This window comes from Podarcis erhardii, assembly GCF_964252035.2.
Source record: "Podarcis erhardii genome assembly, chromosome: 3".
In the NCBI taxonomy this organism is placed as follows: domain Eukaryota; kingdom Metazoa; phylum Chordata; class Lepidosauria; order Squamata; family Lacertidae; genus Podarcis; species Podarcis erhardii.
The window spans coordinates 55839106-55866141 of record NC_138507.1 but is presented as its reverse complement, the minus strand read 5'-3'; positions in this window follow the sequence as shown (position 1 = coordinate 55866141).

The window sequence follows — 27036 nt, the reverse complement described above, 5'->3', positions numbered from 1 at the left end:
GAAGTTAAGAGGGAAGGACACAATTTTGGGGTTCACAGGGTGGGGAGAAAAAGAGGTTTTAGTCTGTGAATATGTATGTGTGGAGTGAAGGAAGCTTCCCAGCATGCTCTTGGATAAATGGAGGGAGAAGAGCCGATAATTTTCCTACTTCGCAATAGGTACTCCTGAAGTATAACCCTATGTGGTTTGTAAAACAGAGTAATGGTGAATAGGAATTCACTTCCCCCTCAAGTGTTCCTAGAGATACCCTCTCTGGACAAAATACCCCAAGACATGTTGCAGTTTGAGGCAAAGATGGTGCACTCCCATCCATGTACTGAAGCTAACCAGACTTATAGCTGAAATTTTGAATTCAACTCTACAGTGTCCTTTGCTGTACCTGAGGTCAGCAGACTAGCTAATTGGGTAACAGGGGAACCTGAATGACACACAAAGCTCCAACACTGCATTACTGTTGCCCCCCCCCTCCCAGCACCTGCCACTCGAGGCAGCTGCCTTGTCTCTGGAGCCCACTGGGTCAAAGAAGTTCAAGTCAACTTGTGCTTTGGGGAAAGTAGCTTGAGCAGATGGTGTTATTGGGGCACTGGGAGGGACAGATTTTCTTGGCCCATTCCATTCTGGATTCAGGCCTGGTTGGGGGCTAGAGACAACTCTGGTCACTCTGGTAGATGAATTCCAGTAACTGGATGGTGGTGGTGGGGACTGTGTTCTTGTTCTGGAAGTCTCCTTGGCTTTCAGTACCACTGGCCATGGATTGCTTAGAGAAAATAGGCCTTGGAGACCTATGTTATAATAGTTCCAATCCTTCTTGAGGGTCATCTGCACAATGTGCTGCTGAGAAAGTCCTGCTTGATGCCTAGGCCTTGGGGAAATCGCATCTCCAGTGCTATTTAACATCAACGGGAACCTTTTGGGAGAGATCATTGGAGGATTTGGAGTGTGTCTCATCAGTATGTTGATGACACACAGTTCTCTTTCATTTTCATCTGATTCCAGAAAAAGTTCTGAATCAGTGCTTGGAGGTGGTAATGCACTAACAAACTAAAGGTTAATTCAAATAAGAGAATAGTGTTCCTGATCAATCTTCTCCTTTTAAAATTCTATTTTAAAATGCAACTGACAAATCTAAGAAAATTGTGAAGAGAAAGATACATATAATTTAATGACTGGAACCATTTTCTTATCCCGCAAGTTCTCTTTTAAACAGTTGCATTACTCATAAAGGCAAATTTTAAGAGGAACTATTGATAGACTCATAGAACTGAAAGTTGGAAGGGACCCTAGGGGTTATCTAGCCCAACCTCCTGCAGTGTAGGAATCTTAACTAAAGCATCCATGATATATGACCATCTGACCTCTGCTTATAAACCTCCAAGGAAGGAGAGTCCACCATCTTCCAAGGAAGTACATGTTGGAATTCCTGCTCCGTGACTGCAGTCATGGGATTGTTGTTCTTCACATGACGGTGTATGTTTTGACTCCCCAGAGTGAGAAGTGACAGAGACAGGATGTTTGTGTTACTGTGTTCCTTGAAGTGGGACTATTGTCCTTTGATTTCCCTTTGCTGTCTGATGCTAGAGAGAGAGGGAGCCATGTTGCAGCGCTCCGTGTGTGTTTATATGTAAATAAAGTAGATTAGCCAAAATGCTGAGTTGCTGAGGTCTGTTATGCAAGCTGCAAAGACACTGCGGATCCCTAAGTGTGATAATGTCTGTTGGCATCGGTCGCTGTGATGTTTGGGCTGAAGCTCCCGAACGATCAACCAGGAGGGAGAGAACATGCCAGTTGAGCATGTGTCTGTGCCAGGGTCCTACTTGAGTGTAGGATGAGCTCTTGACTGTACATTCCACTATCAGACACCCTTCACCAGCAGAAAGTTCTTGATGTTGAGTTGGGACCTCCTTTCTTGTAACTTAAATACACTGGGGGCTACCCTCTGGAGCAGGAGAAAGCAAACTTGCTGCATCTTCCATGTGATAGCCCTTTAGATATCTGAAGACAGCTTTCTATGTTCCTATTTGACAAAGTAGCTCAGTGGTGCATGATTCTGTCTTGCATGCAGGGAGTCCTGGGTTCAATCTCTGATGGTATCTTCAGGCAGGGCTGGGAGAAGACCTCGCCCCTGTCTGAAACCCTGGAGAACCACTGCTGTCACTCAGTGTCAACAACATTGAGTTGGTAGGGACTTGAGCAGCCTATACAGACTCACACATTTCCTGTAAAATGAAGCTGATTGCTGAGTCTGGCCAAGCTGCGTGGGAGAAGCTTGATTCAGAGGCTTCTCATACTGTACGTAGATTGACAGCTTTCCGAAAAGGAGTAAATTCTCTCCATTTATAAGGGCTTAAATACATGAATGAGGATGACAATTTGAAAGCCATGTTGAAAGTAACTTTTTTAAATCCCTTTCGTGGGCATGAAGGATAATTTGCATTGGAAATGCATCTTATTTGCAGGCTAAGTAAGGAATAAAATTTGAAAAGGATTTCAAGACAGATGTTTCCTTTTAATTCTTGTAAATGAATATATCATTCAAGCCTGATATATACCAGGCAGGTGGAGGGTATGACTGTTTCTCATCTACATTGAATCCTCTCCCTACCTTGAATATGATTTCTGAAACTATTAAATATTTCCAGATGAAAAAGCGAGGGTGGGTTAGTGGCTGAAGGGGAAGATGGCTTCATATTTAATTTCATGTTACATTATAGCAGCTTTCCATATCTCTAAAATTTAGATAGGGTCAGGCTACAGAGTAGTGGTGCCCGCCCTGTGGAACACCCTCCCATCAGATGTCAAGGAGATAAATAACTGTACGACTTGTGGAAGACATCTGAAGGCAGCCCTGGATAGGTAAGTTTGTAATGTTTGATGTTTGGTTATGCTTTTATATCTGTTGGAAGCTACCCAGTCAGATGGGCAGGGTATTATTGCTGCTGCTGCTGCAGTTGTTAGCCAGGTGCTATACATCTGCAACCTATAAAGGTATGATTAGGGATGGGCAGTTCCAGATGTTGTTTGACACCCAGCATCTATGACCATAGGCTGTGCTGGGTGGGGGTTGATGGAAGTTAGAAGTCTATTAAAATCTGGAGGGACACAGGTTCCCCATTCTGGCTATAAATGAGTTAATGCCAACATGCCAAAGTCCTTGTCTATTGTATTCAGAGTTGAATAAAATACATACATGTTCCAGTGACATACAAACTTCATGGGGTGGCAGTGTAGCACAGGACATTTACTGTGGTGGTCCCCAAATAGTTGAATGCCCACCTCTCTGAGGTGCATCCCTCTTATTGCATTTTGGTGTTAGGTCAAGGCACCTTTATACCCAGGCCTTTGGGAAGTAGAATATGTTACATGGTTTAATCATATTGAGTTGCGTGTAACCTCTGCTGGGATCACATGGTGAAGACTGGGCTGTAAATGCCTATGCATAAATTGGTCTTAACAGATTTGAGTTAGTGCCTTTCATTATTTCATAGTAAAGATGCATTATGTTGCTTAGTTATTTAAATTGTTTTATGCTAATGATCAAAAGCTACCTTGAGGGGCATACTGGGGGGAAAGTCACAAACAAACACGCACATACAATCCTTGGGAAGTAGGTTTCATTATTGAGGCAATAATGTTTTTGACAGGATTAAGAAATATGGCAGTGTTAGCCTTACATTTATATAAATTGCATACCTGCTCAAATTGTGTCATATTCACCCAGGAGAGTGAGTTATAAATTGCAGTAAAATAAAGGAACTTAGTCTGATAGACAAAGGGGGCACATCCAGGCTGTCTAGGTCCCTGAGGCGGTAATTCTAAGTGGTAGCCTTCCCTGGTGGTAAAGAATAGAGCAAGCCAAGTAACTGACATTTTGCTGCCCTTCAGTGGCACCCCAAATCTGCCGCCTGAAGTGAATAACCTCACTCTGCTTAATGACTGAACTGGCCCTGTGTACACACATGACAGAACAAATTTTCCAGATATTCAATTGTGTTTTTCACTGCATCATTATGCTCCCTTGCTGGAGAACTTGGATCTACACCTTTGAACAAGAGAAAGTTGTTTTTTCAGCTGAGCACTCTGATTAGTGCATTGTGTTCTGTGAGATGAAGACTGAGAGAGAGAAAAAACAAATAACCCCAAATTAGCAAGGCTCTGATACAATGATAAATTATATAATACAGAGCTGTAAAGTTTACCAGCAATTGTGACTGTGCCCCAGCTGAGAAACATCCCCTTTGTCAGAGCTTGCCACATAAGGCCTCATTTAAATATCTATGCATAATTTGACATCTGAAAGGTTTCTGCCAGCTGCTAACACGTTTTTTTCTGTTCCTTCAAGGATTCAGACAGTTTATCTTCATAGGAGTTGGGAAGAAGTTAGGGAAGATGTTATTTCTCTCTTCTTCTGATACTCTTGTAATTATCGCAGGGTGATGTAGCACAGAACCTGCCATTTAAGCCTTCACTCAGCACTTGCTCAGACACTAAGAAACACAGTTCTTTAAGACTGGTTGAGCTTCCACAGATGTGTTATTATTATGGGCTGTTTAGCCTCTTAATCACCATGAAATTAGAAGCAGCATCTTCAGATTGTTCTAATGCACAGTTTGGAGTGAAGACGGAATGACAATTTGTGGATTCCAACCTCCCACTTAGGATTGTTTTATTTTGAATATTACGTAATTAAATGCTTCTTACAAATGATAAAAGGGGCAGTAAACCAGGTTGGCCTTTGAGTCACTTCGCAATTGATGATCATGTGGCTTGCAGATGTGTGTCTCTTGATCTTCTGCCTTTTGCCTTGTTGTCTTTTCCAGCAGAAAACAAAATGTCCGCTGTTGCTCTACTTGAGTTTCTATGTTGTTATGAATTTATTTGCTTTCCATTCAGCAATAAAGTCCTACTCCAGTGTTTGACTTAATGCGTGTGGGCTAAAAAGGGAGTATCAAGTAAGTGTGTATATGCAAGCCTGGCCACAAGTTCCCCCCACTTGTGTTGGATTCATCTTCCTGCATTAAGAGGGAGAGAATGGAGATTCTGGCCAGGTCTCCTTGTGATTTGGGGCCCTGTATGACCAGGGAACCTGATTTCAGGGAAAATTCTAAGCACAATGACCCAAACTTGCTTAGAATCCCCCTTCATGCCTTTGCTCTCAACTGACGACACATTTGGGGATGTTGGGGGCCCCGACTGCTACTGAGATGCTGTAAAGAAGCCCAGCCAACCTGATTTTCTATATATCTCAGACGTCTGGATTAACAATTCACAGTCTGTCTTCAGTGATTTACAAGCATTGCTCAAAGTAATATATCCAATCTTTCATCATCTTAAGATAATATTCATAGATCCGATACTTGCTTCTCATTGTCAGCCTTGATGATTTCATTGCAATTCCTGACCAGAAAGGCTTCTCTCCCGCCTCCCACCCCTGTTAAGCCATCTGTCATGGAGCGAGCCAGGAAGGAAAACTTTAAGATGGATTTAATATTTATGTATGTGGCATAAGTTTCTCTTGTGCATCTTTGTCAAGTATTTGCGAGCTTAATTAATGCCCTGTTGTTTGCTCTTTCCTTTAGCCCATTTTCTTGACTGATCTATTTTAAAAGTATTTTCACAGGCCGTACAAGCTCATCTGTAATTTCTGGCCATGATCTGTATTTGTCATCTATATTCAGCAGTCATTTCTCCCCAACCAAATCACCTTTCATTCTTCACAGTCTATCTATCCAATTTATCAACACACACATTTTCGTGACATTCAAGCTGATCTTCCTTAAGCCATAACTTTTGTTTTGTTTTGTTTTGTTTTGGTGGTAACTAGTTTGCCACTTTGATTAAAAAAATCACTGTTTGTCAAATTTAATCACAGGGCTATCATTTGATTGAGTGCCCTAGCAACATTTTCTTTTCCTTCACTGATCTCGCCTCCCTCTTTGGTTAAAGCATTGAGGCCGAGAAGAATATTTGACTGATGCATGTAGATACCATTAACCAAACTGATTATTTCTATGTCAGTTTGAAAATGCCCAGCAATATTTCTTTAAAGGCTTATATAGTTATATATCATCTTATTGTATAATCCCATCACTTGCAGTGGTGCCAGCAACTTTCAGTCTTGCTGCTGGCAACAAGGACAGAATAGGATCCTGGGTGTTGAAGCTGGATAGACCCTATTAGGAGTACAGGCTGAATGGACTTTCATCAGGAATTACAAGCCATTCCTATTGAGATTTGGTAGTGAGGGAGACTTCTGGGTTAGCGCCTCCGACAATGGCGGAATTCCTCTGATCGGGAGGAATTTGCTCCATGGAAATCAGGGTCTGGCCACCACGGCGAAGGCGGAGACCCACTAAAAATCACAGGCGGGAGAAGCCTGTGAACGTGGGATTCGGCTGGCACCTTTTGCGCCTCCCCTACTCGCGAGGAGACTCGGTTTCGGGGATCCGGAGCGACGTGGGGTGAGTGGCGCAGTGCTTCGAATTGACTGCTTCTTTCACAGAGTGAAGCCGCACTGCTGTTGCTGGAGGGCGCTGACCTTTTCCTGTGGACAATTTGATCCTAAACAACTACCCGTGAGTAGAACGGAAAATTGGATTTTTAAACGTCTTAATTTGGCACCGAAACGGGGAGGTTTCAAACAGGAAGTCCACCTTCCCCTTTTGTAAATAGATTGAAGCAAAGAGCTTGCAAGCTAAAGTCTTGGAAAGTCCTCTGTAAAGGATTAAACTTCCATCAGCTAAAATCATTAAACCCCCCTTGGAAGCAGGAGAAGAGGGGGGAAATTTTGGATCGCGTAAGCCTGCAGGAGAGAGTGAAGAAAGTTAAGTTACCACCGCTCTGAACCTGGAAACGGGCTGCTAGTAAGACTGACTGTGAATAAAACGTTTGTTGACAGCTAGTTAAATAAGAGAAATACATTGTTTCCATTGTCTCCTTCTGCGTTTAAAAAGGAGTAAAAGTAACTGAAAATTGAAACTAATTTTATTGTTTGAACTGTGCTTAAAAGGATTGATACAAATAGAAATTGTTTCCCTCTAGTGGGAGCCTTTGAAACTGTTACAAGAGTTGAGCTGGTGGAATCTCCAGCTGCAAGATAAAAAAACTGTGAGAACCAGGGATTGACCTTGGATCGGTTAAGAATGTCAACAGAAGAAGCCTTAGTGATTGCATTATGTAAGATAAGTGATTCATTGGAACAGCTCCACAAGAAGACGGATCTGATGACTATCAAAATTGATAACTTGGGACAAAAAGTGACTAATTTGGGACAAAAAGTGAACATCTATATAGAAACTATTCAGGAATCGATACAGGAATCTACTTTGACATGGCAAACTGGGGAGAAGACGAGGGAGAAAGTTGTTGTTGTTGAACCTAAAGTAATACAAGTGGAGAGGGAGAGAGCCCCAGCCTTACAGAGGCAATCTGATGACTATAAGTTGCTGCCTTCTATGATTGAATTCAGAGAAAGTCAGATTTTGAGGATTGGAGCCCTGATTGGACTGGAGAAGGAAAGTTGGATAGATCACCTCATTCAGGGATTTACTGACCTTTGGGACCTGGACCTGGGTCAGGAGGAGATTGGAGCTGTGGGGACTTTCAGATTTGGTGGGATTTTGAAATACGTCCTGAAATATCTTTTGGATTTTAGTTTTAACTACGGAGGTTTGGCTGACCTGTCGAGAAGGAATACAAACATTGCTAGGTTGGAGCTTCCCCGAGATCTACTCTTCAGTATCAAAGGAAGGAAATTAAGAACAAGATCAGCAGAAGACAAAGTAAAGTGCATGTATAAATATGAAGAAGATCTGCAGAAGGGACTTGGAAAAGAGTTAAGAGCCTCGGACAGAGGATCACCAGGTTGATGGATTATATGGAATTGACGGAAATGACTGGCAGAATCCGAGACCAGGGAGAAGAGACGGTGGAAGAAGATTGTAAAAAGTTTAAAGTTTATTTATAGAAATACCGTAAAATTAATGAGTGTCAGAAAAATGTTGGAATGAAATTATATGGCTTTAGTAGAAATGTTATAAGGAGTTAAGCATAAATAAGTATTATAGTATTAATGGAAAATAAGGTTAAAATAAGTTAAGATAATTATATGACAGAAAATAGAGAAAGATGGAAAGGAATTGCTGAAACAATTAATAGAAGTGGAATACAAAAAGGGAGGTGAGAGGAGGTCGATGAAACAAGGGAATGGAAGATAAGGCATTGAAATGGTATGATGTATGTTTTTAAATTGTTTTTGCTCTGTTTTGTTTAGTCTAATGTGTTAATGTTGCATTGTGTATTGTTTATATATTGTATTGTATTGTTTTTTCTTTCTTTTACTTCTTTTTTCTTTTTTTCTTCTTTTTTGTAAGGTTTAAAAGTAATAAATATTATTTTTTTAAAAAAGAGATTTGGTAGTGAGGGGCAGGGGAATGAAATGAGGGATCTTCAACAGGGGGTAGGGAAACAGTTTATTGTGTTAAACCCGGTGGCTTGGATCATAGGTATGCCTTCCATAAACAGAAGGTCTTTTTCTGCTTACAGAAGACTTTACAGTGTAGCAGAGAAGAAGAAGAAGAAGAAGAAGAAGAAGAAGAAGAAGAAGAAGAAGAGTAGTAGTTTGGATTTGATATCCCGCTTTATCACTACCCAAAGGAGTCTCAAAGTGGCTAACATTCTCCTTTCCATTCCTCCCCCACAGCAAACACTCTGTGAGGTGAGTGGGGCTGAGAGACTTCAAAGAAGTGTGACTAGCCCAAGGTCACCCAGCAGCTGCATGTGGAGGAGCAGAGACATGAACCCGGTTCACCAGCTTAGGTGCTCACCAGATCTACTGCTCTTAACCACTACACCACACTGGCTCTCCACAGAGGATTCTCCTGATGAATGGGGAGGCAATTTTGAAAATTCCACTCCCCCTGCTGCCTCCTACCACTGTCATAGAGAGTCCCCAAACCCTTAGGGGTGAGAACTCTATATACCCAAAAGCAATCTTCCTGATTTCTCTGAGAAATTATAAGGGTGCTGGTACATGGGGCTGTCTCTGAAGATGCTTCAGAAACTTCAGCTGGTGCAGAATTCAAGGCAGTTTGAGCATATGACACCAATCCTGACCCAACTGCACTGGCTGCCAATTACTGTCCAGGCCAAATTGAAAGTGCTGGTTTGGACCTATAAAACCTTTAAAAGCTCAGGAGTGCAATACTTCAAGGACCATCTTTCCCCATGTGAACCGACCCTGACCACTTGTAATGCATTCTACAGCTGAAGTTCTGTATTTCTACTGTGGGCCCTGAATGCAGTGTACTTAAGAATAACCTGATTCTTCCCTTCTGACTAACATTTTGCTACGTGTCACCCACTTTCCTGAATAAAGAAAGACAAGGCAGAAGATTTGCCAGAAAGATCAAAAGCCACACCTCAGCTTATTCCAGCTAAAAATTCTCTCTCTGTGTTCTCCTTGAACTCCCCAGCACATTTATATCAATGAGTATGCATGCTCCAGATCCACAGAGTTGATACTAGACCCGTAATCCATCCTTATTCAGGAAAAAGAACCCTTCCTCAGAGAGGGTGCCAACACTTTAAAGTGCACTAAGCCATAGAACATGGCTGCAGCCACTTCACCTCCAAGAAGTCACTTAACCTGCCTTCCTCAACTATCTGCAGTAATCCGCAGGACTCTAATGCTGCTCTGCAGCTTCTGGGGTGGGACACTAAGTAAGAAAGCCAGAGAAGGAATGGTGAGAGGCTCAGCAGATTTACCTTCACTCAACGCACACAAACGGATAATATGCACTGTTTGTAAAAAAGGACTTGGCAACCCTAATTGCCCCTGTAACAGGAATGGGGAAACCAGTGGACCTCCAGGTAATGCTGGAGTACAACTCCCACAATCCCTGACCATTGGCCATACTGACTGGGGCTGATGGGAGATGGAGCCCAACAACATCTGGAAAGCTACAAGTTTCCCATCCCTGCCCTGTAACAAAATGACACCACCAAGACATAGGGATTGAAGTTCTAGTAAACTGAAGTATGTGAGTTGTGCGGTTATAACACTTTACCCAGCAGGCCATGCTAGCCTTTTGGAGGATGGGTTCCAAATCAAATGAATAAAACCCAAATTTTATCCTTTTTCTTTCTTTCTTTGCCCTGGTATATATATTTTAAAACAACAACAACAACTTTATTTTAATGTTTGGAAAGGAAACTGATTTGGAGTTCCATGATTTTGTCGGGGAGGTTATCTAGGTGTTTATCTGCTTTCATCAATACGAAAGGTCTTGTTTTGTTCTCTTTTGACGTGAAAATAGAAGCCACAAGGCTCTGGGGGGAAAGAGACTCAGACTTAATTATATGCCCTTTTCACCCTTGCATCTGGATCCTATTAGCTCGAAAGCAGTTGGGGATTTCTGTGCAATCTTGACCCTCCTACAAACATGCTCTTGACCAAACTGATAACTATCCTCAATTATAGGCTATCCAAGTGTTGAAAGGTATATATTTCTTCTACCAGATACCCTTGAATTAACTTCACAGTTATACAAGATGTCCTTGTGATTCCTGGAAGCTTCTAATCAGATCTTGGGTTCTTTTTTTCTTTTTCTTTTTAATACTTGGCAGCAGTGCCTGAAAGGGGACTAAAAAGCTAGTGGGATGGTTTTGAAGGAAATGAAATGTTTGTCTGTGTGTGCCAGAAGTGGGGTAGGCAATCCAGATGCAGCTAAGCCTGCCAAAAAAGAAATGGGAAGAGTGAATGCCATCCCACTTGGAGCACTGCACCTCTGACCTAGACCTGATTCCAGGACTCCTCTGACCACACCATTGCTTGAGAAGATGTTTCTTGGCCAAACTGTAGCTCAATGCCAAAAACACATCCTTTGCTTATAGAAAGTCCTGATTTCAATTCTCTGGCATCTTCCAGTTAGGCTGTAAAACCTATGTAAAACCTATGTAAAAGTTTAGATATTGTTGTTAATTTATTAACTGATAGAGATTGTACCATATTAAAGAGTTTTAAATGTTCAGAAATGTTAATAAAAATATAAAGGTTCTGATGGCACAAGATTTAGTCACTCACTTTTAGAGGGTTATTTTATTTTTTTGTGTCATTTCTATTATGACTAGGAACCTCAAAAGCTGGGACTGGCCTCTCTGAGAGGTCTGATCAGCCTCTTCTGATCAACAAAACATTTGGAAAGTATGATATTCCAGTAAACCTGGGGGGGGGGGGACACTAAGTCATGTCTGTTACTCATGTAGTGGCTGCTATCTGATGCCAAGATGAAGTTCACAAATGTTATCTCCAAGATAACTAGCTGCAGCCCACATCTTGCTTATCTTATTAAAGCAGTGACTACTGGAAATGGCTTCATATCTTGTTCAGAAGTGCATCATTGTACTATCAGCAAGAGATAAGATCTGGGTGATTTCCAAGAGCTGTAAATTGGGAAGTTTAGAAAAACATTAAGAAGGTAAAACTCTAAGACTGCAAGGACACACATACTGCTTTCAAATAGATTAAGAACACCAAGTATACACAACCCCGTGGAGTAAAGATACAATAGGAACTATTTCTTCTTCTTCTTCTTCTTCTTCTTCTTCTTCTTCTTCTTCTTCTTCTTCTTCTTCATTTCAGCTATTTTTTTCTTTGAATATTTCACCTACCCCCATAGTCACTGTGTGATTTAAAAAAAATTATGATACATTTCATTACAGGTGTGTAAATAATTTTTTAACAAGATGTGTCCCATCACAGTGTGATTTATATATGATATAACTCCAAAGATCCACTTGGAGGGGAATAAATCTCACACTTTAACCTGATCTTTTGCACTAGACATCAAAATTTACTTTCAGAGAAAAGTACTTTAAAGAAAACCCTGCATTCTTGAAATGCATTATTTCCCGTTCATATTATTATTTAGTTTTCCCATTGATTGAATTCTAGTAGGATTGTTCCACCTCTTTATAGTGGCATCTTTTTACAAGTCCAAAAGAATTTTGAATAAAAGTCAATGAATGTTTTAAAACACAGAAACATATAATGCTACCAATTATACCAAATCAGACCATTGGTCCATCTGGCTCAGTATTGTTGACACTGTCTCACAATGGCTCTCCAAGGTTTCAGACAGGAGTTTTCCCCAGTCTTACCTGGAGACACCAAGGATTAAATCTGGGAGCTTTTGCATGCAAAGCACATGCTCTTTCATTGAGTTTTTGCTCTTCCCACTTTGTTCTATCTTATTTATGAATTTCAAGATCAGGATGTGGGCCAAATTAGACATCGCAATAAATGTGTGACTACTGCCAAACACAATGGCTGTGTGTTCAGATTATAACTTGAATTTCAAGGAACTAAAGGACAACCAGGGGCATAGCATGGGGGATCTGCCGGGGCAATCACCCTGGGCTCATTTTCCTGGGGGAGGCCAGCTCCTCATGCCACCCTTCCCAAGTCAGACCTATGCCGTTTTGCAAGGCTGGGATCTGATCAGATGGCAGCCTTGCAAAGCATTCGGGGGGGGGGGTGCACGAAAAGGACACCATGCACCCTGACTGTTGCATTCTTCTCATGCCGTCTCCTTGAGCCGCTTTGCGAGGCTGGGATCTGATCAGCTGGTCCCCCATAGCGGCTAACAACGTATGGCCTTTTGAACTATGTGCATCCAAATCCTTGGTTGATTCCAACCGCCTACACCAAATACCAGATCCTAACTGATCCACTGTTGACCAGAACAAATATGGAGCCACATAGTACCTCACACAACAAATCCACCTGTTATTTCACCTTCCTCTGTCTTTCACTTCTTCACCTCTTCTAATTATGTTCATATAATTGTCTTTTTGACAATGAATCTTCATACATAGTCTTGAATGTATAATCATGTTAATTTTCAAAGTTGTATTTTTTATTTTTTAAAACTATTAATATGTCTACTGAAGTAATCCAAACTGAATTATGTTTCAGGGAAAATGCTTGGTACATTAAATGCCCCTTACAGGCATTAATGAAACCAGTTGACAACCCAATTGCACGTATTTAGCAACACATTGTCTAGGACAGTTAAACCTGTGGTGAATTATCCATGAATTATCCAAGCTAGACCTTATCCTATAAAATTAAATCTGCCCTTTGCCATATACAGGCTTTACGGGGAATTGTCACCTAAAATCAATTATTTCTATGCTACTGTAGATATTTCAAAATCATTTTAGTGTGAGTTGAATAATTGTCCTACAGGAAAGGACTGAGGAGGTGCTAATAAGATAGAGAGTGATTGGGGAGGGAGAGGGAGAGAAGAATGAAACACTCTTCCTACAGTAGTAGGTTTCAGACCACATGGCATTTGATTGTGGAATGCTTTCCACACTGACTTGGCTTCCAGTGTATCCTTAACCATGAGCTATGGGGGTTACTGTATATTACAGTGGATTATGGGAAGTATTCCAGGATTCATACTGAGCTTTCATATTGTCCAGGCTTGTTGGGTCTATCATTAGGAAGGGAGGAGGAATCCATTTAAAACAGATTTATACAGGTTCTACCTCACTCAAGCTTTGCCCACATCAAACCGCTGTCCACACCATGCATAATCTTAACCACGGGGAATTTGATTCAGCGATGTGTTGCAATGCAAGTTCTGGTGATCAGCCACACAGAGAACTAGACAAGCCCAATCATCTGGACTTGCACAGCACCACACAAGTTTCTTTGGCCCAGCCATGGATACCATATATGATGTCAGTTGTAAAGCAGCTTGGCCAAAATATACTCAGGCCAAATGCAGAAGACCTAATCAGGACCAGAGGCCAGAGGTTCAGCACCCTTGATCCAAGCCTATATCATGTCTCTCTCCATTCACCTCATTTTTTGAAATGAAAAAGCTTCAAGGGCTGTAGCCTTTCCTTGTATGGGAGTTCCCCAAACTCCTTGATGATGTTGGCTAACATTTTCTGAAACTTCTCCAGCTCTACATTCTACTTTTTTGAGGTAAGACAACCAGAAATGTAGATAGCCTTTAAGGTTTCTTCAACGTCAGCTCCTGTGACTACAGCATTAAAGTCTGAAAGAAAATATTGCTTTATGCTCTCAATCTGGCAATAAAAACATGTTTTTCCCATTTGATTCAAACTCTTAATATACTGTGATACTTTCTCCTCACATCTCTGCCCCTTTTTCCTCTTTTACCATTAATTTCACATTTAGGATGCACCCTGTCAAAATTTGATCAAACCTATTATGAAGTGTGAGGAACAAATATTTGAATTAGAGTCCGAGGTGAGGAAAGTGGCAGAAGCGACAGAGGAAAAATAGGGACGAGTGCATTAGTATTGGAAGCACACAGCTAATTTGGAATTGAATTAAAATGAATTCCAAAATCGCAGTTTGGTAGGCATTTTATTATTGGGATGCCTTATCTGGGTATGTAAGTAAAAGTCATGCAAGACCTTCAATTGCAGCTTGGCATGCTGCAAGGATAGGAAATCATTCATTTGTGGCACTTGTAATGAGTGATGGACACATGTCCCGGTCCTCACTCCAAAAGGGGATTGAATTTTTAGGTGTGCTTCTTGTAAGAATGCACATAATATTTGTGGACACCACATAATGTTTCTAGAGTAGAGGCAGGGGTAACAATGGAGAGCAAGCCTTTCAGCTCCCCAGCAAAGCATTCATTCCTATCAAGGAGCAAATTGGCACTGCAATTCCCAGAATCCCCCAGTCGGAACACGACACTATTCATGTCAGTTTCCATTGGACAGAAGTCAGGTGGGAATAGATTTTTGTTGGAGAGCTGAGTCCCCCCTTTGCCTTGACAGAGGAATGTTCTAAGGGTCTTCAGAAGAAGGACAAGAAGAAGTGGAAGAGGTGGAGATAAATGCCAAACCAACTCTGCTCTGCTCAATTTGCCTTTCCCCATAAGAAGCCTTTCCAATTTCTTTAAACTTGGAGCCTTTCACAGGGATGTAACATGGCATTATATCTGTGATGACTAGATCAGCAAATGGAACCCTTGTTTGCCACAACCTGATGAATATTGGCTTGTGGTAACACACAAGCAGGCTTTTTCATTGGTGACACTCGTGTTGTGGAATGTCCTCCCTGTTCAGATACAAGAGGTCTTGTTGGTGATGGCATTCTGATGGTACCTGCTTAGGCAAGTGTTCCCCTGAATTTGAACTTTTTTTATTATTCTCTGAGTGGGAAGCGTTGAAATGGCAGCCTAATAACCCACTCGCCCAGCACTAGAAACCAGTGTATTGGCAGGGAGTGGGAGCAATTTATTGCCTACGGATTGGAATCTTCTTTTCATCAGCTTTCCAACCATCAGAATGCAGACTTCTCAGGTGTACAAACAGAATGAGAGGTCACTCAGTTCACTTCCTTTGGCAGAAGCAATCTTTGGATGCCCTGTATGATTAGTTGCCTCTTGCACTAGTGCACAAGAGCAGACTTCTTCCTTAGGGGAGATGTTTGGATCCCAGAGTCAGTAAATCAAATCTGGGGTGTGAGGAAGAAATCTTTGAGAGTATGTGTGGTGGGAAAAGGCAAGATTGAAAAGCTCATCTTGGATTTGTCTTTCTTAGACTTTCTCCTGGAAGCCTGTTTTGGCCCATCTGCTACTTAGGTAAAGGACTGTCATCTCAGTTTTTATAATGCGTAACTTTTAACACTTAAATTTTAATCGGTTGCTAAAAACATATAATATTATTTAGTTTTGCACAACAGTGAGTTCATCAGTTCTTGTATTCCATAGCATATAACTTATAATAGTATATGAAACATAAATATTCTAGATCCAAAAAGGGGAGGAAAGAGGTTGTTCACTTATATCTACATAACATAACAGCATGCCTAAATTCAACTTCCTCTTATACACACACTTTGGAACACTAAGGTCAGTAAGTGCAGTGTATAGATAATTTTGAAATTTGCATATGTTCACCTAATATTTCTCATGTCACCTAGCCTAACCTTTTTTAATTCAATAGAAATGCAGAGTCATTTTACTAATAAAATATGTGGGTTCCTTCATGTAAATTTGCATTCACATCCCATTCGGCTTGTGTTAATTAAGCACACATTGTGGGAAGCACTGTGAAGCCTGGTAATATGAACTCTAAGCACAATTTAAACACTGATGATTTGAATAAATGGCATCCTATAAATATTGCTCATATATCTTCTTAGTGCTGTAGAGCAATGAATTCTTCTGAGAGGAAGCAACATTGCTTTTATTACCAGCTAAGTGTTCTCTTCATTTGCATAAAGCATGTATACACAAACATTTTCTTCTGTTTGCATCTATAAAAGCATGAATGAGTAATCTCAAGGCAGTTTCAAAAAGTGGTTTCATTACTCAGGAAGAAAAGCAGGTGGGGCCTCCGACAGATCATTGCTCCTCACTGAACTTGCTGTGTTGGTACAGCATCAGCATAATCATGGCATGATTCTCAAATGGCTGTGGTATGCAAACCTGGGACACAAACCAATTAAGTCATGGAGTAGACTCATTGAAATCTAGGGACTTAAATTAATCATACCTGTTGATCTCTTGTGAGTTTGCCTAGCAGTGTAATGCAAACCCAAGATCCATGAGTTTGAAACAGAGAGATCTTGGGCTGTCCTGGCTATAACTTGGAGCTCAGCTCTGGCTATGCTGGTGTAACTCCCTCATCCTAAACTCAGCCAGGAATATACAAGTCCCCTCAAGTCACTTTGCTGGTTTAGCCAGGGATGATCCAGTAGAACATAAGCGGGTAGAATTTACACCAGTGTTAGTCCCCACAAAGGGGCATTCTGGGACGGACAAAGAGATACTTACACCTATTCCAAACTTTTTTTAGCACAGTTAAGTGACCCAACAAACCAGTGGAGCTAATCCTGACAAAAAGGGTGGTGTAAGTCAAACTCTGTTTTGGAAGTTTGTTTTCTTCTCTGTCAGGCCTGGACTAGCTCAGGCAGTAGCAGCGCTGCTCCCAAACAGAGTGTGAAATAGGGGTAACTTAAAGGTAAAGGGACCCCTGACCATTAGGTCCAGTTGTGGCCGACTCTGGGGTTGCGGCTCTCATCTCGCTTTATTGACTGAGGGAGCCAGCGTACAATTTCCGGGTCATGTGGCCAGCATGTCTAAACCGCTTCTGGCAAACCAGAGCAGTGCACATGGAAACGCTGTTTACCTTCCCGCCGGAGCGGTACCTATTTATCTACGTGCACTTTGATGTGCTTTCGAACTGCTAGGTTGGCAGGAGCAGGGATCGAGCAGCGGGAGCTCACCCCATCGCGGTGATTTGAACCGCTGACCTTCTGATCGGCAAGTCCTAGGCTCTGTGGTTTAACCCACAGTGCCACCCGCGTCCCTAGGGGTAACTTACATCAACTTAAGTTAAGCAGGGTGTAAGCCCTGCTGGCTTCCTATCCTCCTTTGCTATTTGGATTCAACCCCAGACATGCTGGTTCTATTCTGCCAAATAATTTTGCAAGAATCTAGCCAGCTCTTGCCTTTTAGCGTTTTTAGAGAATGAGTGAAATCACAGCAGCTGTGAGTGACATTTAGAGGAGCAGCAAGCCATAGAGGTTTTTCACTGTCCTGCAGGACGAAGCAGCGGCAGTGAGAACAGAGAGTGACCTGCTCCTGTATTGTCGAGTGGCCTTTTACTGTTCCTTGGTAATGCAAGCACAGCAAGGCAGTGCTGGCTTTAGCCTTACTGTGAGTCCCTTCCCAAGCCATTAATGACACCCCCAAGGAGTCCATGTTTGCTGGAACAGCAAAGCAGCCAGAAAACTGATCAGTGTAATAAAGGCAGGTCTGATGAATTCCCTTACCATTTCTATTTGCATTGCTGGCTTAGCTTTGTGGATCTGGGGTTGAACTACTGGGAGAAATTCAGCAGCTCACTCTTCCAATCGTTCCATAAGCACAAGCATTTCAGCTTGCCCAGTGGAACAATCTCCCCTCTCGTCCCCACCAAGTGATGTTCTGGGGGTTCCCCAGACCCCCCAGAACTGATGTGGGGGTGAGCATAGGGTACATGTGGGGGAAGAAAGCAGGCAGGTCCTGTTGTGCTAGTGGGATTCATTGCGCTTTCTCCCACGACTGCATCTGCCTAGTTGAGTCTGGCCCATTGTTTCTTGCAAGACTTCAAAAGGGCCCTAGGGGGTATGCCATACTCTTCCAACACTTTCAGAAAATGCTCAGGCACAGAACTGTAAGAGAATGACAATGCCATGGCTATGGGGCAGCACTCAAGAAGGCTGCTGCTTTCCAGCCTGTGAAAAAGTGTGTCCTGTATGTGTTTTCAAGTTTGTGTTTATTATCCCACTACGCCTCCCATACTTGAAAATACAAGATACAAGGAAATTTATTCACCCCTCTTTTAAGTAGCTGGAGGAGGAAGAAAAGGTAAAAATGACGAAGAAGAAGAAGAAGAAGAAGAAGAAGAAGAAGAAGAATGCATTTATTTAGTGTCTTATAACATGAGAATCTCACAGTGATTTACATTAATGCAACTGAAATACTATCATCTATTTATCATCTATCTTTCCATCTATCTCTATCTAGCTATTTATCTATCTATTTATCTATCTCTCTATCATCTATCTATCTATTATACATTATACATATGAGACAGCTGGATAAAGCAACATCCAGAGAGCCAGTGTGGTGTAGTGGTTAAGGGCAGTAGTCACGTAATCTGGGGAACCGGGTTCGCGTCTCCGCTCCTCCACATGCAGCTGCTGGGTGACCTTGGGCCAGTCACACTTCTTTGAAGTCTCTCAGCCCCACTCACCCCACAGAGTGTTTGTTGTGGGGAGGAAGGGAAAGGAGAATGTTAGCCGCTTTGAGACTCCTTAAAGGGAGTGAAAGGCGGGATATCAAATCCAAACTCCTCCTCTTCTTCTTCTTCTTCTTCTTCTTCTTCTTCCTTTTTCTGAATGTAAATGCTTGATTAGGCTCCATATCGAAGTATCTGCTTTTTTGTAAATGATATATAAATACTGAGAGCAGCAATATCTATTTATTACCCATAAATTGGGTCAATACATCTGTTGTTAAATACATGTGTGTGTAATATGAGGAAATAAGTGGCCTGATCCTCCCCACCTAAAGAACCACTTTAACACTGTGCACAGGGCTTTCATATTAGGTGTGTCACCTGCTGTCATCATGCAAAAACAAGAGACAAAAATCTGAATCCCTGTTTCCTTTGCAGATTTGCAGATTTATCTATGAGAACACGTGCATCCATAGTCAACAAGGCACAGTGGAATAATTATAGCATATTTACCGAATAGCTACATGAGTACCATGCTGCTGGTGGGAAGAAGGATGTAGTCGAGATGCTGGAGGGGAAAAAACCTGGCCAGAATAATACAACTGCGAAGTCAGCCTCTTCCTCCTCAGCAGCGTTCAGGAATCGCACACACAAAAGCATCAGCTTTAGGGTTGGTAATTTTGCCGAATAGGTTCTTTCCCTCTATTTCCTTTATCAGCACATGGAGCACAGCTATTCTTTCTTTAAAACCCAAGAAGGTCAAGCCAAGCAGAATCTCGAGAGTGTTGAGCAGCAGCAGCAGCAGCTAACAACACAAAAGTTGTCTTTTCGAAAATGCAGAAAGAGCACTTGCTTAAAATAGAGGGGAAAGAAATCAAGGAGGAAATGTCAACTGTTTCTTTGGTTGGAAAGAGGGGAGAAGAGAGAGAGCGTGCATGGTGTGTAAACAGCACCTACTTGGAAAACAGTGAGATCAAAGACAGCACAATGCCCCAAAGGATGACTTGGATGTGAGGGGAGAGGGAATAACAAGTCATTAAGAAACTTTACATCCCAGTCATGAAGAAACGTATTCTACAGAAGTAAAATCTATTGGTAGGCTTTTCTTTCACAGAACATTCAGGATGCTAGCCCTGTTTGGTGAAAGTGAATTGAGCTCTTGCCTTAGGCTGTATTAGGGCTGTACATGCATGTTCCCCTCCAATCCAATCTATGGCCCAATCTGGCACTTTGGATCAACCCCAATCTGACCTGGGGGTGATCTGGGGCTGACCTGCATCTGGGCACCAAATCAATTCTGACGCTTGCCTTAATATTTAGTTAGGTTTTTGAACACTAATTAAACATGTGGCCTTGGGAGGGAAGGAGACATGGTGTTCAATCCTGCTGTGTGCTGCTTTGCCGGCACATTCCCTTCAGGGTATACACTGGCAAAGTAAAAAGGTAAAGGTAAAGGGACCCCTGACCATTAGGTCCAGTCGTGACTGACTCTGGTGTTGCGGCGCTCATCTCGCTTTATTGGCGGAGGGAGCTGCCGTACAGCTCCCGGTTCATGTGGCCAGCATGACTAAGCCACTTCTGGCGAACCAGAGCAGCACACGGAAACGCCATTTACCTTCCCACCGGAGTGGTACCCATTTATCTACTTGCACTTTGACGTGCTTTTGAACTGCTAGGTTGGCAGGAGCAGGGACTGAGCAACGGGAGCTCACCCCGGTGCAGGGATTCGAACCGCCGACCTTCTGATCGGCAAGTCCTAGGCTCTGTGGTTTAACCCAAAGCGCCATCCGCGTTCCACACTGGCAAAGTAGATCCTGCTAATTGCAAAATTAGTTCCCAAGACAACAAAGTTCTATTTTCTATGTTCCACAAGGTCTTGATTCCAAAAGGCACTGTTCTTTCTGAAAGGTGAGGTGGTAAGATCTGGCATCATAGAGCAAATCTGAGTTCCTCATCAATATTCTCTGTTGACATGGGCAAGACAAGGGAACTCACAATTCTTTCTCCAGCATCTACCCTCATCTTCTCTATGCCATATATTCACACACACAACACAAGCACACTTTTAGAAATGTTGCTATATCAATATTTCTTTTACAAGATAGAAATTATTGCACTTCTGCCCACTGCAGTAAAGTTGGATCTGGTTTTTCAGCATTAAATGAGAGCTGGCAGACATCAAGGAGAAAAGCGACTGTGAAAGGCTGCTTGGAACCTTGAACTTAGATATTAATAAGCGCATATGCTGAATGCTCTTTAGAAAACATTTTATCTGTTGATTTTGCAGGGCCCTGTACAGTGAGACCTATTGTGACAGGGAAGCAATGATATTATCTTGACAGGAAATTTCACAGTCCAGCTGCCAATCCTAACAGGCCAATGCAGCTACATGCCATAATGGCCATCTTTTTATCAGAGGTCAGGCAAGTGACCTACAAGCTTGCAGCCTGAGATTATGATCCCCTATTTGATCATGCAGCAGAACCTTTTCCAAGCTCACAAGCAACCAATACAGCAGCTGACATCACAGAGGCTTACTTTTGGATTTGTTGCTACAGGCAACAGGTCAAAAATCATCAAATCCCTTGTTGCTTGGGAGAGAGCGAGAGAGCGACAGTTGTGTGGGTGTTTTCTTTTAAAATGATCTACCTACCTTCTTTAAGAGCTGTTTGAATCCTTAAACCTCTTCATGCTGCATTACTGTGGAAACCACAGAATCCGAATAAAGCTGTATTTGTTTTGTGCAAGTAAAACATAGGGCTAGAACTTGCAAACCTATACTAAAAAGCTTCCATAGCCCACACATTTTTCTCACTGAAAACATAGGCATTTGAGGGGAAGGTTTGGTACACTGTAATTGTCGAAGGGTTGGCTGGAAACCAGAGGACCCTTTGAATTTTGTAGGCCATTATACTGACTTCAATATGATTGAAAACAATTGCATTGTTGTTATTTCCAGGTTAGATAAGTAGGGAGCAGCATGTGTGTGCTATTTTCCTCCTGGAAAGTCAAATTTCCCAGAACAATAATGCTTAGATGTAATGGAATACATTCACATTAAATGATCACTTTGGTAAGACAAGAAGTCTTTCAAAACCCCTTTGTTAGTTTGTCACTTTATCCTATTCTAAGCATCCCTGTGTGTAACAACACTTGTGGAATTTACTGTTCCTTTTCATCAAATAGAAGACCAGTAGGAGAGAGAAAAAGGTGACTCATTTATTCCTCCTGAACAACAATGTAGGCAGTGCTATTTTTCTAGAAAAAGAGGTGCCAGAACTAGCCATGAACACCTTCCTTATTCTCTTACAACGGCAATGGTGCCCACCTGAGAGGTGTCAGAACTGACTTCTGGTGAGTTCCGGCTGGAGGTGGGGAGCCCTGAATGTGGGGAAAATGCAGCAGAAGGCATGCAGGTTGTTGTTGTGCTCCCAGAATAGGCCATTGTAGGGGATTAATACCCTTTGTGAAATCACCTGAGCATATAGTCAGATTCTCATTCCATCTACTGAAACCTTTTGACCCGTTGAAGGAATCCAGCTTGCAGAAGGAGGCAATTCTCTCTTTCCTCCCAGAACCCCTTTACAGAGCCCCCCACCCACCCACTGTAACCAAAAAACATGGATTTTTGGAGGGTGCAAGAAGATGCAGGAGAAGGGGAAATTCACCAATGGAGGGGTGGGGCCCGGATCCAAGAAACAGAATATGAAAGTTCAGGCAAGATAACAAAAGAACCAGTTATAAGGACCTATTGCAAGTGCCTTCATTTGGCTATCCTGAGACTGATTTTGACTGTGAGGTAGTGGGTTGTACACCTCCAAGAGGTTCTGGAATGTTCTAGCAATTTCATATGCTGCAGTGAAGACTTTTGCTTTTAGAACAGGAGTGGTGAATTTTCTCCAGACCAAGAGCCACATTATTTCATAGGCCACCTTCAGGAAGCCACCTAATAGTGGCGAGCAGGACTAAAGGCAGATGTGGACAGACCACGTGATGTGACTTTTAGCTTTATACACCCTTGCTCATACATCTCTCCTTCCAGGCAAAGAAGGGGCATTACCGCATTACATTCAGGCAAAAGCACTCCGAAAAGTGAATTTAGCTGAGATACCACTATAACCACTGGCCGGCACCGAACTTTTCCTGGGTTTGGCTCAGTCCTGGGCTCCTGCTGTAAGTCAGCATCCTTGATGGAAGGCTGCAGAGGTTTTTCGAGTCCTTCCTAGAGCTTTTAAAGTAACCATCACACTTACAAAGGCATGAAAAGACTATTTCCCTACACATATATAGCATAGGATCCATTGTGAGAAATAGTGTCTCTCACCTGCAGTCCAAATTGCTTCATTTTTTTTTCTCCCAGAAGATGAAGTTTCCTTTTGCAGCTAGAAAATATATACATATGAATAAGGTGGCATAGCAGATTTATCTGTGGATCCAGGTGAATGCTCACACAAATAATATGTTCAGCATGCAAAAGATTGCTTTCTTTAAATTCCACATAAATGCTAGCATACAACAATTAATCTCATTTCCTCTTTAATTATCCTTTATTCCTATTGCAAAGGTGATATTTACTAGAACTGGTTTGAATAACAGATAGGCGCAGCATTTAAATGTTGCAACTTATTGCCAGATATTACGGGAAATCATGCCAGACACCCTCCAGCGAACTGGCCAAATTATTCAATACTGCAAAGTCTTCCAACACAAATATTTCGATTCATTCTAGGTGAGATGACTTGCAATTAAATCCCAATGACTGCAGTTTAAAATGCAAAGGATCCCCTAATTTCTGCTCAGAAAAGATTGACATATGCACTTAATTGTTTCCAAAGCCTTGGTAATTGGATCCCCACCTCTTCATTTTTCAAGAAACAATCCATTTATAGGTTAACACTTTAATTTGTGTATTTCATTCACAACTCCTTGGGTTTTTTTTAAAAAAAATGGCAAGTTAGTAGGAAGGCGAGGTCTATGCAGCAGAAGAACAAATTTGGACAGCTTCAAAAGGGGAGGAGATTAATTCATGGAGGACAAGATCATCAATGAATATTAGCATGGCATCATTTTTCATTAAACCCTGTGGTCACTGCATGCAGCACTGTGTCTGTTCCACTGCACCTTGGGTTACAGTTACAATGGTTAAATTAACACTGAATCATGCTAAAGCTGTCTAGACACCTGATTAATGCAGACAACCATGTAACAAAGCAGTAAAATGCACATTACGGTAAATTTCTCCAGCATTGGCAATCCATGGTTGTTGATAATGTAGATTTATTTGCTAACTTCAATTAACAACCCTTTACAATGAACAGTACTGAATCCACAAATCGTAAGATACAAACAGAGAAACTTGGAAACCTTTTGAGCTTTTTTGGAGTGGTATGCATCAAAATGTCTCTGTAACCAGAAAAAGAATTTATAGTACTTGGTTCTGCATTTGCTACTTTGTAGCCCTCCAGACTGGTGTTTTGTTGCAGTTGTATTCTGCAACATGTTGTTTTCACATTAATAGTGGCATAGTTGTGGGTGTATTCTGCTTAGGTTTCTCCTGCAATGCTGCCAATTTTTGTGGTCATATGGGGGGCATAGCACAACAAAAGTGGTCCAAAAAATATAGATGTCCATACCGTCTGCATGCATGGATACCATACTGTTGGTTTCTATTTCCCTCACTGAGCAGCAACTGCAGTCACAAGACATTGTTTTGCATCCCACAGTCAGAGTTACTGTTGGGTTCCCACGGGAATGGGAGACTGGATGTGATGTACACTGGTTTCCTGTTTTTCGGTGTTCTCTCGGTTCTCTTTGTGTCGAGAGGAGTTGCTTCTTTGCTCTCACAGAGGCAAGATGTATGTCTGTATGCTCTCAGCATAGCTTGTAAATAAACTCCAGCATGTAGCACATACTGCCTTATCCTTTCGTCTGCGTGGACTACGCTCTGCTTGGGCTCAAGATAAGATGAGCCTGTACCAGTTCCAGATGGGCCGGAGCTGGTCAAATCTCACACATACATGGTGATGCTCAGTACATAATATCAGAATGATATACAACAGCAGGCCTGCACAACTCAAATAGCTGAATCCAGCCCACCACACCTACCAAATGAAGCAACAATTGCTGTATTGGGGAGATGTTGCTAACTGGGCCTGAAGAATCAGTAGACTGTGAACACGCCCCCTCAGGGGAAATATTATTCCACCTCTCCAACGTTCACCATGCTTCTAGTCATGGTGCTAATCTTGGATTATGGTCTCAAGCTTTTGTTCAGATGTGCTCCAATCCTGCACCCCCACCCGAAAACCCTGATGTGGATTGTTTCTCCTTGTAGTAATAATTGCATGCCGACAGGTTAAAGAAAGAAAGTTAATCAAATATGGCTTTCCTGGCATTAATCTGAAAGGAACAAATAATAATTACAGATGAAATTATTACACAGAGAACTCCGCTTAAACAGTACATCCTCACAATAGAGAATAATTATTTTGAATAATAGCTGAACATCACAAGTCATACATGATAATGGGCTATTTATTGTGCCTTCTATTTCTTATTGCCAGAAAGGTGTGTTCTTACTGGCACAACCTGCATAGGATAATTGCACTTGTTAATTTACTGTACAATTCTAACAGAGCATGTTGTCTCTATGAGTCCCTGAGTTGATTTCTAGAATCCCTGTTTAAGGTAGAGGTGGCTAACCTGTGGCCCTGCACATGTTGTTGGAATTGACTTCCATCATCTGTGATCACTGGTCATGCTGGCTGGGGCTGATGGGAGTTGGAGTTGGACAGCATCAAGATGGGTGGCAAAGGTTAACCATCCCTGCTTTAATGGATGGAGCAGATTTCTGCCAAGCTCCAGGAAGTACTAGGTTTGATTACCTATTGTTTGCTACCAGCATTAAATATCCCTTATGTCAGCGATAAGTACTTTTGTTTGTTCGATTTAAATTAATGATACAAAAATCCAACACGGCTTTCTTTGCAAAAGAATTTGCCTTTTGGTCTGTGGTAATCCATAGAGAAAGATAGAAACGCAGAAAGCGAGAGAATGAGAGAATATCTATCATTTTCATGAATACCTACGCTACTTGTTTTTGTTTTCAAAATTAAGCCATCCATTTCAAGAAACAGTTCGGTTATGACGGAGAGTAACATTAGGAGTGAAAATGGAACTGAACAAAAGAGTCATCCTTTACCTGTGTGTCAGCCAATAAAATATGGCAGCCCAATCTGCTCTGTCTCTGATGGTTGTGTATGAAGTTCTACAATTAGAGAAGTAGGCAGCAGGGCTGCTTGTAGACAGAGACGCTGTTTATTAAACGGAAACATTATCACTTTGTTATTGCTTCCAGAATGAATAGAAGTGATCCATCTTTCCAGGCACAATCTCTATAAATAATGAAAGATGTTCTGTAACAGATATAATAAACAGCTAGTTGTGTTTTACAGCAGGAGGGTACATATCAGGATAGGGCTCATGGAAATATAAGCACATAAAGGAACAGGAAATATTGGTCTGCGTACCTTTCCAATTCATTATTCATGTTCCCAAATTGCTATGTGAAAATGCAGAGCAGTTTTGTGTTTAAGACATACCATATTCTAGGCTTTTTAAAAAAAGAAAACAACCCACTGTTCCGTATATTATATGTCCTATTGCTATGGAATTTCGTATTGAGAGTATCTTGGGTGAGAAGTAAAGCTGTCTACACTTTAGAGAAGTTGGATGGAAGTTGGCTGAGTTACAGCAGTTTAAAACTGGGAGCCAGATGGGACTCAGGAGCCACCCTATGTAGCAAATCCTTGGGGTCTTCAAGTACGGCAGACTTCTCACAGTCCTCCTGCACTTCCTGATTCTATTGATATATTTATATATATCCCCAATGATGTCTCTTGCCAAAACCACCAGATTGTGCTAGCTGGATGGTTCCCCCTGGCTTTTTTCAGCATGTGCATAAATAACAGCCAGTGCTCAGGGACTTCTGTCCCACGGCTTTAAAGTTTGAACACACTCGGTACAGTGGAATGAAGCCAACTGAGGCTCCAGAATGCTGCCGGTAGTGGACTCCTCCTCAGCCAGATGCCTGGCTGGCAGTAGAAGGAGACATGGCTAAGGGCTAGACGGGCTGAATGATTTTGGGCTGAAAGCAATGGAAAAGAAAAGCTTACTGAGAACAGGAGCAACATGGGCTCTTTTAGAAAGAGAGATGGGAGTGGCAGAAAAATGTCTCTGCTATTGACTTCCAAG